Source organism: Mesoplodon mirus (genome assembly GCF_964341445.2).
Source record: "Mesoplodon mirus genome assembly, chromosome: 5".
NCBI lineage: Eukaryota > Metazoa > Chordata > Mammalia > Artiodactyla > Ziphiidae > Mesoplodon > Mesoplodon mirus.
The window spans coordinates 28427312-28443081 of record NC_138980.1 but is presented as its reverse complement, the minus strand read 5'-3'; positions in this window follow the sequence as shown (position 1 = coordinate 28443081).

The window sequence follows — 15770 nt, the reverse complement described above, 5'->3', positions numbered from 1 at the left end:
ATCATTTTTGCCATAGAGGTTTTATGCATATTGTGTTAAGTTTACTCTCAGCTATCTGACTTTTTAAAAATATTTACTTATTTTATTTATTTAGGCTGCACCGGGTCTTGGTTGCGGCATGCAGGATCTTTAGTTGTGGCATTCAGACTTCTTAGTTGTGGCAGCATGCGATTTGTAGTTGCAGCATGTGGACTCAGTTGCAGCAGGCATGTGTAATCTAGTTCCCCAACCAGGGATCAAACCCGGGCCCCCTGCATTGGGAGCACGGGGTCTTACCCACTGGACCACCAGGAAGTCCCTCAGCTACCTGATTTTTTATGTTAATGAAAATGGCATCCTTCAAATTTAACTTTCCAACAATTCGTTGCTTGCATATAGAAATATTTGATTTTTTTACATGATTTTACATCCATCAGACTTGTTCATAATTTATAGGTTATATTGCATTTTCTACATATATACACTAACATCCACAATTATGATAGTTTGTTTCTTCCTTTGAAATTCATTTATTTCTTTTTCTTGCTTTGATGTGCTAGGATCTCCAGAAAAATACTGAGTAGTGTTGAAAAAAGCTTAAGGCAATGGAGAATAGCATAAGATGCAGCCAGATTTTGTAAAGCCTTATAGGTCATAGTAATGAATTTGGACTTGTTTTTAATTAAGATTTAAAATTATTGATAGCCTTATATAGAGTAATCAGTTTAATATTTTTCAAAGATTACTAGAACTTCTGTGTGGATAATGAATTAAAGGAGAGTAGAGAGAGAGACCCAATTTATTTCATGGACACAGATACAAAAATCCTTTTAAAAAAAGTTTGCAAACCACAACAATGACCAAAATGTATAGATATGAAAGTTTTATCAGAAATGCAAAGGTAGCTTAAGTTAGAGAATATCTAAATATAATTTTTATGTTACTATAAAAAGCATATGACCATGTCAAAAGAAGCATAAAGAGCAAATTAAATGCCTACCAAGAATGTGTGTGTGTGTTTGTAAATTAAGCAAATTAGAAATAGAAGGCAACCACCTTAATCTAGTGAAAAGTTGCTACCAAAAACCTGTTATACATATCTATCTTAATGGCAGAATCTTAGAAATATTTCCTGTAAAATCAGACAGGACAGTGTTGCCCACTATTGCTGCTTTTATTTATAACTGTCTTAGACATCACAGGAACAGAAGAAAAATAAGTGGTGTAATGGTTGGAACAGGTGAAACAAGTCCATTATTATTTGCAGATGATATGGTCTTATATATAGAAACTCTAAAAGAATCCAAAGACAGAAATTTGGACATAACAAGAGAGTTTAACAAAGTGACCAGACATAAGATTGATATTAAAAATCAATTGCTTTTCTCTACTCTAACAAATGTTAGAGCTGCATGCTCAGTATAGTAGCCCCTAGCCAATATGCTAAATTGTGACTAATCCAAATTAAGATGAGCTGTAAGTGTAAAATATATATCAGATTGCAAAGACAGTATTTTAAAAAATGTAATGTATTTTATTAATAATATTTATATAACCAAGTCAACATACAAAAACCAGTTGCATTTCTATACACTAGCAATAAACTAGCTAAAAATAATCAAATAAAACACTCCCATTTACAATAGCATCAAAAACAATAAAATATTGGGAATTCCCTGGTGGTCCAGTGGTTAGCACTCTGTGCTTTCACTGCCGAGGGTGCGAGTTCAATCCCTGGTTTGGGAGCTAAGATCCCACAAGCCACGAGGCACAGCCAAAATAAATAAATAAGTAAATAAGTAAATACTTAGAAATAAATTTAACCAAGGAGGTGAAAGATCTCTACACTGAAAACTATAAGACAGTGATGAAAGAAATTGAAGAGAACACAAATAAATGTAAGAATATCCCATGTTCATGGATCAGAAGAATGAATATTGTTAAAATGTCCATACTACCTAAAGCCATATAGATTTGATGCAATTTCTATCAAAATTTCAATAGCATTTTTCACAGAAATAGATAAAAACAATCCTAAAATTCATAGGGAACCACAAAAGACCCCAAATAGCGAAAGCAATCCTGAGAAAGAAGAACAAAGCTGGAGACATCACACTTCCTGATTTCAAACTATACTAATAAAGCTATAGTAATTATGACAGTATGGTACTGGCACAAAAACAGACACAGAGACTCATGGGAACAGAATCAAGAGCCCAGAAATAAACCCACATGTATATGATCAACTAATATTAGACAAGAGAGCCAAGAACACTCATGGGGAAAGGATAGTCTCCTCAATATAGGGTGTTGTGAAAACTGGATATTCACGTGCAAAATAATAAAATCGGACCCCCCTCTTACACTTCTCACAAAACTTAACACAGAATGAATTAGAGACTTAAGTGTAAGATCTGAAATCATAGGACTTCTAAACGAAATTACAGGAAAAATCTTCCTGGCATGGCTTGGCAATGAGTTTTTGTATTGGATACCAAAGCACCAAGCAACAGAAGCAAAAGTAAACCCATAAGACTATATCAAGCTAAAAAGCTTCTGCACCAGACACACAAAATTTAACAAAATAAAAAGGCAACCTACTGAATGGTAGAAAATGTTTGAAGCCATATATCTGATGAGGGGTTAATGTCCAAAATGCATAAGAAGTCATACAATGCAATAGCAAAAAAAACAAAAACAAAGAATCCACTTTAAAAATTGGAAAAGGGCCTGAATAGACATTTTTTTTTCCAAAGAAGATATACATGGTCAACAGGTACACGAAAAGGTACTCAACATCACTAATCATGGAAGTGCAAATCAAAACTACAATGAGATATCACCTTACACTTGTTAGAATGGTTGTTATCAAAAAAAGAGAGAGTGAGAGAGATAAGTGTTGGCAAGGATATAGAGAAAAGGGAATCCTTGTGCCCTGTTGGTGGGAATGTAAGTTGGTGCAGCCACTATGGAAAACACTATGGATGTTCCTCAAAAAATTAAACACAGAATTACCATATAATCCAGAAATCCAACTTCTGTGTATACATCTGGAGAAAATGAATTCACTGTCTCAAAGAGATATCTGCACCTCCATGTTCATTGCAGCATTATTAAAAATAGCCAAGACATAGAAACAACCTAAGTGTCCTTCAAAATTTAAATGAATAAGGAAAATTTGATATATGTACAGTGGAATATTATTTGGCTGTAATAAAGGAGAAAACCCTGCCATTTGCAACATGGATGAATCTTGAGGGCATTAACTAAGTAAAATAAGTCAGACAGAGAAAAACAAACACTATATGATCTCACTTATATGGACTGTACAAAAGCCAAATTCACAGGAAAAAAAAAGGTAGCTTGGTGGTTGCCAGGGGCTGGGAAGTAGGGGAAATGGGGAGATGTTTGTCAAATGATACAAGCTTCTAGTTATAAGGTACATAAGTTCTCTGGACCTAATGTACAGCATGGTGACTGTAGTTAACAATACCATATTGTATACATGAAAGTTGCTAAGAGAGTAGATCTTAGATGTTCTCACTGCACAAAAAATAATGGTAACTATATGAGGTGATGAAAGTGTTAACTAACCTTATTGTGGCAATCATTTCACAATATATACTTGTAGCAATCATCACACTGTACAACGTAAACTTACATGATGTTATATGTCAATTATATCTCAATAAAGCTGGAAAAACTATATAAGTTACATGTTTAAATGATAATTTGATATATTGGATTAAATAAAACAATTTAATATTAATTTTAGCTGTTCTTTTTATGTTTTAACCATAAATATTAGAAAAATTTTAATTATACTCATGAAGAGTTTCCAGAAGAACAGATAGAAGACCTTGACACATCTTTTCTCCAAAAGAAGCAACTAAAAAACTGATGAATTACTAGAAACAACCATTTCAGAACTCTGGAAATTAACTAAAGGTATACAAGTTGAGAAACATTTATTCAAGAAAAACTACTGAGCCTCGGTAAGAACAATAGGGTCTGTGACATTTTAACTTGGAACTTGTTCCATCCTCACTTTCCCCGACTCAGCAACATGGTATTATAGACCTTGCTGGTGCCAGAAGGGATTGATATGATTTGGAGTTCCAAGGAAAAGCCCCATGTCCACAGCTCTGTTAAAAACAATAGTGCTTGGTAGCAAACAGTCAAAGGCCAACACGGAAGCTGCCTAAGGCTGTAATAACAATACGGGCAAGCAAGAGACCAGCCAAAAGTTTAAAATGAAGGGAATAAGACAGTTCAAATAAGGATATGAAAACTCTGACTTTTTCCTGCTGATTTGGAACGCTGTGCACACGGGTAGGCCTACATTCACACACAGGAAACACCAGAGAGGACCCCAGTCTACTGTTCATATCTGACTGACATTTAGACACTGTGCAAGCAAGAAGTGAAAGCCCAGGCAGACTTGTTAACTCCCTGAATTTTGAATGCATTCCCTAACGCATACATAGATCACCTTTGCACTGAATGGAAGCCTAACCAACTCAAAGTGATAGAGTAGGGTAATTAAATGGTTAATTTGAATATCCCACTGGAGGATTGAAGACAGAGAGAGAATTTTAAGGGAGTCTGCAAGACTGTTGTAAGCTAATGACCATGCAAGAAAAGAATCCAGTAACCTAGCAACAATCTACACTACTTGAAGGAAGACCAGGCACATTCAAGCACCAGGCACACTCAAGCCACAAGTCCTGTTAATTAAAATGCAAGACAGTAGATATGGGTTCTGAATCTTGTTACATGAATTCAGGGAGTTAATGGTTCTTGAAGAGTAGCATTTCTGCATGTGGCCAAGGCAGGAATATAGGTGAAAGGGGAAAAAAAACTAGGTGAAAGGGGACATTATACTGAAACCTGATATGAAGTACCATATTTTAGTATATGTTACCACCCCTCTGCTAATATACGTATGTTTAACTAGTACCATGACAGTCCCATTTAGACCATATAGGGCCAAATGAGGAACTAATGATGTAAGCCTTGATATCTACCACAAAATGAGGAAGAAGGTGGTCTTCTCCCCTCCCCACTTTTTCTTTGATTATAAAAACATAGGCTGCTTTGTTCTTGGGGCTGCTGTGCTCCCTTGCCTGCCCATTTGTATCTCTCACAAGCATCCTATGCTAATAAGCTCACTCTTTGCCAATCACTTTGCCTCACACTGAATTCTTTCTGCATTGAGAAAAAAGAACCTGAGCTTCAATAAGTCCTGACACCAGGTGAGCAGTTTCAATTAAAAGACAGTGGGTGTGAGTCGTCTCCTAAGTCAGGGATCATGGGTTCAAGTCCCAATCTGAGTTTTGGCTGAGTTTGAGTCACATTCAAGAAGGAGTGCGGTTTCAGCAGCATTCAATCTGACTGACTACTAAACTATGCTGACCCAAGGTAATCCCTAGGAAGCCAGAAATGACAACAACCCCAGGAGGTGGTATCAGAACAATATATTATCTAAAATGTCCAGTTTTCAACAACAACAAAAATAAGACGTGCAGATAAACTGGAAAGTGTGGCTATACACAGGATAAAAAGGCAGTCAATAGAAACTGTCCCTAAGGAAGCCCAGATATTGGGTGCAATTCATAGAGACATCAAATAGGTATTAGAAATATGTTTAAAGAACTAAGTGAACTAAGTGAAACCATATTTAAAGAGTTAAATGACAGTTTGACAAAAATTCACACACACACACACACACAACCAAATAGAAATTCTGGAGTTGAGAAGTAAAATAACTGAAATGAAAATTTTACTAGAGGGTCTCAACAGCACAATTGAGGCTTCAGAAGAAAGGATCAGCTGAATTTGGTGTAGATCAATGTAGATTATTCAGTCTAAAGAACAGAAAGTTAAGGGATGAAAAAAAAATAATGAATGGAGTCTCAGAGACTTGTAGGATACCATTCAGCATATCAACCAACGTGTAATGAAAGTCCCAGAGGAGAAGCAAGAGAAAAAAGGGCAGAAAAAATATTTGAAGAAATAATGGTTGAAATTTCTCAATCTGATGAAAAACATGAATCTACACACCCAAGAAGTCAATGAAATTCAAATAAGATATAATCAATGTTACAACACTTTGACACATCACAGTCAGACTGCCAAAGGACAAAGAGAGAATCTTGAAAGTATGTGGAGTATCTTTTGATGTGCTTCTCAGTCATTTGTATATCTTCCTCGGAAAAAATGTCTATTCAGATCCTTCACCCATTTTTAAATTGGGTTCTTTGCCTTTTTATTCTTGAGTTGTAAGAGTTCTTTACATATTCTATATACAATGCCCTTATCAGATATATGATCTACCAATATTTTCTTCCATTCTGAGATTGCCTTTTCACTTTCTTGATAGTGTCCTTTGAAGCACAAATGCTTTTAGTTTTGAGGAAGCCCAATTTATTTTCTTTTATTGCTTATTCTTTTGATGTCATGTCTAAGGATATATTGCCAAATCTGAGATCCTGAAGCTATACCCCCATGTTTTCTTTTAAGAGTGTTATAGATTTAGCTCTTAGCATTTAGGTCTTTGATACATTTTGTGTTAATTTTTGTATAAGTTATGAGGTAAAGGTCCAATTTTATTCTTTTACATGTGGTAATCTAGTTGTTCCAACATCACTTATTGAAAAAATTACTCTTTCTCTATTGAATGGCCTTGATGCCCTTGTCAAAAATCAGTTGAGTATGGACCTATGAGTTTCTGAATGCTCAGTTCTATTCTACTGTTTTAGATATCTACCTGTATGCCTTTACCCTTCCCCCATCTTCATTACCATTGCTTTGTAGTAAGCTTTTATATGGAGAAATATGGATCCTCCAACTTTTTTTTCAGGCTTCTTTTGACTATTCAAGGTCCCTTACAATTCTACATGAATTATAGGATCAGCCTGTCAGTTTCTACAAAGAAGCCAGCTGGGATTTGGATGCGGATTCCATTGCATCATTAGATTAATTTGGAGAGTACTGTCATCTTAACAATACTGTTCATCTTCTGATGAACATGGGATATTTTTCCATTTATTTAGACCCTCTAATTTCTTTCAATGATATTTTGTTATTTTCAGTATACAAGTCTTCCACTGTTTTTGTGAAATTTGAACCTAAGAATTTGATTCCTTTCAATGAATGTTATCATAAATTGAATTGTTTTCTTATTTTCATTGTTAGTTTATTCATTTAAAGTGCATAGAAATACAATTGATTTTTATTTATTGATCTTGTATCCTATGACCTTGCTGGACTCATTTATTAGTTTTAATAATGCTTTATTGGATTCCTTGAGATTTTCTGTACATAATTTCATGTCATCTGTGAATGGATATAGTTCTACTTCTTCTTATTCAATACAGATGCCTTTTATAACTTTTCCCTGTCTAAATTGCCCTGACTAGAACATTCAGTACAATGTTGAAGGAAAATGATGTGCACAGACATCCTTGTCTTGTTCCTGACATTAGGTAGAAATCATCCAGTCACTTACCCTTCAGGATCATGTTAAACATGAATTTTCATAGGTGCTCTTTATCAGGCTGAGGATGCTTCCCTGTATTCATAGTTTCCTTCTATTTATTTATTTATTTATTTATTTATTTATTTATTTATGGCTGCATTTGTTCTTCATTGCTGGTCACGGGCTTTCTCTAGTTGTGGCGAGTGGGGGCTACTCTTCATTGTGGTGTGCAGGCTTCGCATTGCAGTGGCTTCTCTTGTTGTGGAGCATGGGCTCTAGGCACATGACCTTCAATAGTTGTGGCTCACGGGCTCTAGAGCGCTGGCTCAATAGTTACGGTGCATGGGCTTAGTTGCTCCACAGCATGTGGGATCTTCCTGGACCAGGACTGGAACCCATGTCTCCTGCATTGGCAGGCAGATTTTTAACCACTGCACCACAATGGAAGCCATATTCATAGATTCTTGAGTGCTTTTATCACATTGAATTTTGTCAAATGCCTGTGTCTACTGAAATGATTAAGTGGTTTTTATCCTTTATTCTATTGATATGATGCATACCCTTTTCTCCTCAAATAATTTTAAAAACAACTGCATAAAACAATAATTATAGTGCTCACTTCAGCAGCACGTATCCTGAAACAATTATAAAACATTGTTGGGCTCATAATGTTAAAGATATACTTTACAGTAAAATAGCGCAAAGGAGGGGGTAGGAAGAGAAACATATTTGAACAGTTTCTGTGTAATATTGGAATTAAGTTAACATTAATCTGAAATTGTTTTTTAACTTACAATGCATATTTTATTCCTCACTTGAAAATATCTGTTTAACACAAAAGAAGAAAGTAAAAGAGGACAGAGGCACCAAAAAAGATATGAGATATATCCAAAACAAATACCAGGAACACCCCACCCCCACCCCAGTCAAAGCCTCCGCCAGACAGCACAGGTCCTGGTGGCCTGCGTGCTGCCCCCAACAAAGCCTCCTTTGGCCATGCAGGTCCCAGTGGTTTGTGCCATGCCCATGGAAGCCTGCACCCCAGATGGCTTACACTAGCACACATGCTCCAGGCCAGCTTCAGGAGCAGAAGCTGGTGAGAGGAACACACGCAGAGGTGGGTCCGACAAAGCAGGTCCAGAGACCTACCTAGAGGTCTTGCAGGGCCTCCTGGGAAGTCAGGGGTTGACTGTAGCTCTCTGTGGGTGCAAGGACAATAATAGCGGAGGCACCAGGGAAATTTTTACTTTTTAAATTTTTTTATCTTTTAATTTTATTTTTTACTTTTATTTTTTAAATATATTTATTTCTAATTTTTTTGAGCATAATCATATAATGCTTTTAATAAAGGCAAATAATATAAGGCAACAGGAGAAAGGTAATTCAAAGGAACATCCAGGAACAAGCTTCCCAATGTCCTTATTTGCCTGAAGACATGATTCATCATCTCTGAATGAAACTGCTGTTATTTGTGCTGATGTACATGCACTGAAACTTGGTTTCAGGAGAGCTCAGGCAGAAGTTTCCTGCAGAGTCTAGTCACCTAGTGAAGATAGGATATCTAACTGATTACCTCAAGTGAAAATTATCAATAAACAAATTAGTCATACGTTCGACTCAGGAATTCTTTTTTTTTACAACTTTATTGGAGTATAATTGCTTCATAATGGTGCATTAGTTTCTGCTTTATAACAAAGTGAATCCGTTATACATATACACATGTTCCCATATCGCTTCCCTCTTGCATCTACCTCCCTCACACCCTCCCTATCCCACCCCTCCAGGCGGTCACAAAGCACAGAGCTGATCTCCCTGTGCTATGTGGCTGCTTCCCACTAGCTGTCTACCTTACGTTTGGTAGTGTATATATGTCCATGCCACTCTCTCGCTTTGTCCCAGCTTACAATTCCCCCTCCACATATCCTCAAGTCAATTCTCAAGTAGGTCTGTGTCTTTATTCCTGTCTTACCCATAAGGTTCTTCATGACATTTTTTTTCTTAAATTCCATATATATGTGTTAGCATACGGTATTTGTCTTTCTCTTTCTGACTTACTTCACTCTGTATGACAGACCCTAGGTCTATCCACCTCATTACAAATAGCTCAATTTCGTTTCTTTTTATGGCTGAGTAATATTCCATTGTATATATGTGCCACATCTTCTTTATCCATTCATTGGATGATGGACACATAGGTTGCTTCCACCTCCGGGCTATTGTAAGTAGAGCTTCAGTGAATATTTTGGTACATGACTCTTTTTGAATTATGGTTTTCTCAGGGTATATGCCCAGTAGTGGGATTGCTGGGTCATATGGTAGTTCTATTTGTAGTTTTTTAAGGAACCTTCATACTGTTCTCCATAGTGGCTGTACCAATTCACATTCCCACCATCAGTGCAAGAGTGTTCCCTCTTCTCCACACCCTCTCCAGCATTTATTGTTTCTAGATGTTTTGATGATGGCCATTCTGACTGGTGTGAGATGATATCTCATTGTAGTTTTGACTTGCATTTCTCTAATGATCAATGATGTTGAGCATTCTTTCATGTGTTTGTTGGCAATCTGTATATCTTCTTTGGATAAATGTCTATTTAGGTCTTCTGCCCATTTTTGGGTTGGGTTGTTTGTTTTTCTGTTATTGAGCTGCATGAGCTGCTTATAAATTTTGGAGATTAATCCTTTGTCAGTTGCTTCGTTTGCAAATATTTTCTCCCTTTCTGAGGGTTGTCTTTTGGTCTAGTTTATGGTTTCCTTTGCTGTGCAAAAGCTTTGAAGTTCCATTAGGTCCCATTTGTTTATTTTTGTTTTTATTTCCATTTCTCTAGGAGGTGGGTCAAAAAGGATCTTGCTGTGATTTATGTCTTAGAGTGTTCTGCCTATGTTTTCCTCTAAGAGTTTGATAGTTTCTGGCCTTACATTTAGATCTTTAATCCATTTTGAGCTTACTTTTGTGTATGGTGTTAGAGAGTTAAGTGTCAAGACACTTTTTAAGAGGGACCTCATTAAAATGGAAAAGAATTTCTCATTTGACGTAGGTAATTTTTATGAAATTGCCAGGACTATCTTTTGAAATGGATTTTATTACTTGAAAAACTTTATTTTTTTTTACCTAGAGTTTGATGAAGAGATGCTAAGTAATACTGAAGAATGGAAAGATAGTATTATGCACTTCAACAAATCAACTTGGAAGGTCAATTCTCAGTTACCAATTTTATGCCAACACATGTTCAGTAGAGTGGGTCATAATGCTGATTATGAGAGTCTTTTTTCACTAAAGAATAGTAGTGGACAAAAGAATGAAATAAGGGACTTCCCTGGCCATCCAGTGGTTAAGACTTCCCCTTGCAATTCAGGGGATGCAAGTTCAATCCTTGGTTGGGGAGCTATGATCCCACATGCCTTGCAGCCAAAAAAAACAAAAACAGAAGCAGTATTGTAACAAATTCAATAAAGACTTAAAAAATAGTCCACATTAAAAAAACTTAAAAAAAAATGAAAGTTTATGTACAGTTTAAATAGAACACAGATTATAACTGCATTAAATGTCTAAGCAAATTCTACAAAACAAGGAACTGTTGAGATCCAAACCATCAGGGAAACATAATTAAAGAGATGTAATTTAGATATGTAGAGTTTGTTTCAGATAAATAATAAAAAATTATTTTGTAGTAGAAGTATGTCCCATGTAATGTTTCTTTTATTTTAATATATGTAGTTGATTCTCGTTATTTGCAGGAATTAGGTTTTATAACGTTGCTGAAAACACTGAATTGGTGACTAGTTACTCATCACTCCTAGGAGAAATAAGGTTGGGTTTCTGTGAGCCTCTGGTTCACAATACTTTCATCATCCAATCAGCCCATAATTTTTGAAATGTGGTTTTCTGTTTACAAATACCTCATCTAGGGCTTCCCTGGTGGTGCAGTGGTTGAGAGTCTGCCTGCCGATGCTGGGGCCACGGGTTCATGCCCTGGTCCAGGAGGATCCCACATGCTGCGGAGTGGCTGGACCCGTGAGCCGTGGCCGCTGGGTCTGCGCTTCCGGAGCCTGTGCTCTGCAACGGGAGAGGCCACAACAGTGAGAGGCTGGCGTACTGCAAAAACAAAACAAAACAAACAAACCTTACCTAATAAACCTCGATGATTCATTAACATTCACCTCATGACCAAAAGCACTATTACTCATGTCTGAATGAAGCTTATCTAACATTCATATTTTCTCCATAAGGTGCATGATAACTTTCTTGCTTTTAGAAACACTACATAGCACTTCAGCACTACACTTAGGGGCCATTTTAAACAGGGAAGTCACCAAGAAAAAGCACAAAAATGTACTATTAAATAGACTGCGAAAAAGGCACTTCTTTTCAGTATGAGAACTGGAAAAGAAGGCAGAGCATTGCCTTGCTTGACTTCAGCTGGGAATGTACACATTGAGAAATTTTTTGCTGCTCTGCTCATGCCCATGAATAAGCATGAAGGCACTATGAGTATTGATTTGGGGGGTTACAAATAAATTTTAATGAGTAGCTGAATCCACCAATAATGAGGATTGGTTATATATAAGTATTAACTGGTATGGACCTATTTCCACAATACATTGAGAAGAAAAGTTACAACATGAAACTTAACTAAAACTTTAGAAGCATTCCCTTTACAAAGAGGAATCAGGCAAGGATGTCCCTTATTGTTGCTTCTAAGAGAGAAGGTGGTGAAACAGAATAAAGAACATAGCCCTTTGGGTCCAGGAAAAAACTCTCACTGGTGGTGAACTGGGATGAGGTTCAGATGGAGGTGAAACATCAGCTTATGCAATAGCTGGAGGCACTTGAATAGTATGGGGACAATTGCAGTTGTAAGAGTTATTGAGTTGTCTGCCTTTGGTCAGTTGTTTTAAAAGCTCTGAAAATGGAAACTGAGAAGATCAGGTCAGCCAGCTGTCAACTTAAGGCACACTATTGACTCAGCTGTCTCCTGTAGCCACAGGGAAGACTGTGTTGAAAATTAGACCCAGGGCAACAAAGCTACAAAGTAAACTGAGTGCATAGCCTAAATGGTCTCTAGGCTAAAGTTCAGAACTCTGAGAAGCACATCTCTAGTGTATTTAATATATTGTCTTTCCAATTCACTCTCTAACCTTTATTTAAATATATACGTATCCTCGAAAACATGTGGTGTAGTTGCAGTTTTTAAATATCTGCCTAAATGATATTGTTTTATAAATCACATTTTCTTCTTCATTCAGCATTAACTTTTTAGGTCTATTTATATTGCTATATGTCAATTTAGCATAAATTTAGCAAAATTGTTCATTGCTTTTAACTAATGTGTAGTATATATCCATTTTACTTATATCCATTCCCCTAGTTGAGTCCTAAGGAGATGAAAGCCAGTAAGAAATTCTCTGTGATAAGAAATGATTGGGACCTTCAGAATTGTGAATTCTGATACAAAATTTCAGTTCTTTTTGTTTCTGTGCTGTACCCACCCTCTGGTATTCTCAAAATTTTAAGCCTATTCCTCATAAAAGGTACCTAGTCTTTGGAGAATCAAGGAGAAGTCTGTGTCAATACTTGGTACAAAATGTTCTGAAGCAAAGACAGCAACTGCAGATGAGATGGTATAAGGGAATTGAGGGATAGAGCCAGGAATGGGAATTTAGAGTGAGAGGTGACAGGAAGCCACCAGAGAAGTTAACACCTCTATAGAAATCATCAGAATACTCTGAAGGATACTGTACTTCCTACAATTACATGAAATAGGAGCTTGATATTTATACATTAAAATAAAAGGTAGCCCCAGAAGATTTGGAGACAAATATATATTACATGTTTTCATATGCTTATGTAGGATTCTACAATATTCATAGGAAATTTAGAACTTAGGAATTTACTTAGGCAAATATATTTTCCCTTCAGTGGTTTCACTGGATGGTTGATAGTTGAGACTATTGGTAGCAGGTGTTGAGAAACTAATTGATTAACCTAGTTCCAAAGCCCTTTCATTAGAGGTAGTGAAAATTGACAAGGAGATTGGAAAGATCAGCTTACCCTATTCCCAAAAGAACCTCTGAATTAAATCACTCCTGGCACCCCTCCACTCCCCACCTTTGATACACTGCAAAGTGCACTGTGTATCAGGGAATGTTTCTGGCACTGTTTGATGATTGGATCCTGCTTCATGGTGTGCTGTATGAATCTCCTCACAACCAGTCTCAGGAAATATTGGAGAAACCTGGGATGTTATCCATCTTAGGCAGCATGGGATGCACGGGAGACCCTTTGTGACTTGCTGTTGAACAGTGAATAAGGCACCCTGGGACCTTTGATGACCTTGATGTGCTGGAGATAAACTGAGTCATTGTTTCATCATGAGGAGCCCTTGATGATATATCACCTTGAAAAGTGCTTTTTTTAAGACGAACTCCTTTGATCTTGCTGAAAGATGAACTCAGCCTGGTTTCCCTAATGACTAAGTAAAGTAAGTTGCTTTGTACTTTGCTGTATGAGTTGAAGCAGCCAGTAGAACGGGTTAAACACAAGAGCTTTGGAGCAAGTAAGTCCTGAGATTGAATCTCGGTTCTGGTACTTGATAACTTGACTGCAAGCAAGTAACCAATGATCACTTTACAGTGTTGTTTAGATTATTAAATGAGATCATGTATACAAAGTAGTTAGCACATAATGAGTATTTAATTGATAGCTAAAAACACAAAAAAAATCTAATTAAATACAGATTGGTAATTATCAGTAATAGCAACTTAGAAATTATAAACTCATAAAGGTTTATAGCTTTGTAAAGATTTCTCCATATAGCTGAAAATCTTCTGTTAAACGTAATTTACACAACAATTTAGACTTTTACTCTGGAACTCTGCTTTCAGAGATGACTGTTTCCTATATCTGAAGTTAAACTTGTAGAATGTCTGTGCTAGAATATATGATAAGAATATTCCTCTGGTTGCTCTTCAAAGCTAAGATTTTCTTTATATATGGTTTAACTTAAGGATTTCTTAGACATACTTGTTCTTGTGTTGAGACAAAGTTACCAGATTGGACAGATTTTCTGGTGTTAGTAGTAGATTCTGAGAAATTAGACAGACTTTTTATTAAGTCCTCTGACACAAGGTATTCATTTTCCAGGTAACTGACTTAATAGAAAGGGTTAAGGTGCCAGGTAAGATTATTAAGCCAACTGGCCCAGGGATTCTGGGAGTAAATTTCAACCTTTGATTTAATCCAACTTAACCCAACTGAGCAAAACAACCAAAAGCAGCTTCCATAAACAACCTACAAATATGTACTGGGTTGTAGCCACTGAGATACCAAAGATAATATAAATCAGGTCCTTGTCTCCAGTCAAAGCACATAAGCCACAGAGAGTAAATAGGAGCACCATACATGTCGACCTCCTCCTGATCATGACACACTTTCAAATATTAGACCTTAATATTTAAGTGGCAGACAAACTTGAAGATTCAAAATGACACTAAAATAAGATAGCAGCAACTACAAAGCAGACTCCACTACTGGGTAACGTTGTTTTGTGATGTCTATAAATCCCTCTGTAGGGGGCCTTTCCACTTGGCTGTCTTTTAACTTTCTATTGTTGTTTGAGCAAAACTGTGCACTGTCCTGACCACATTCTCTTTTAGCCTCACAAGACAAAGATCCTTCATGTGCCAGGAAAAAAGGGGAACTTTTCTTTGCTGCCAGCTTAATTTATGCCTCTATATGCCTCAAGCTGAGTCCCACTTTACCTCGCAAGATGGCCCAGTCTACTCAGATAAACATTCCAACTGATAGATGTCCCTGAAATAGTAGGTGTAATCAATTGTAGAACCAATACATTTCACACTATGGGCAAAATTGGTCATCATATTTTGGTGGTTCCAGGCACACCAGTGTGCCTTGGCCAACTGATTAAGGACCTCATCTCTAACCAGAGTAGTCAAGAGCAGGGAGATGGGTGGGAACTCATGTAGTCAGAGATAGCATGTTAGAGATAGACCTCAAAGGATGGGTAAGATTTACAATTGTAGATGCATAAATGGTGGCTATTCCAGGTGAGGAGAATAACGTCTGTTTCGTTCTACAGCATAAAGAATTTTCACTTCCAATTTTCCAAGTATCTTTTCAACTTCACTTCTTCACTTCTTCACATGGGGTACAATCTCCATAACAATTCAATTTATCCAAAGTACGTGGCACACATTTTCTACACTATTAGATCATGAAATGACAGGGCCCTCCTTTCACCTAACAAGGTACAAGGTACAAACCCACATGTTATTGGATTTATGCCTGCAAGAG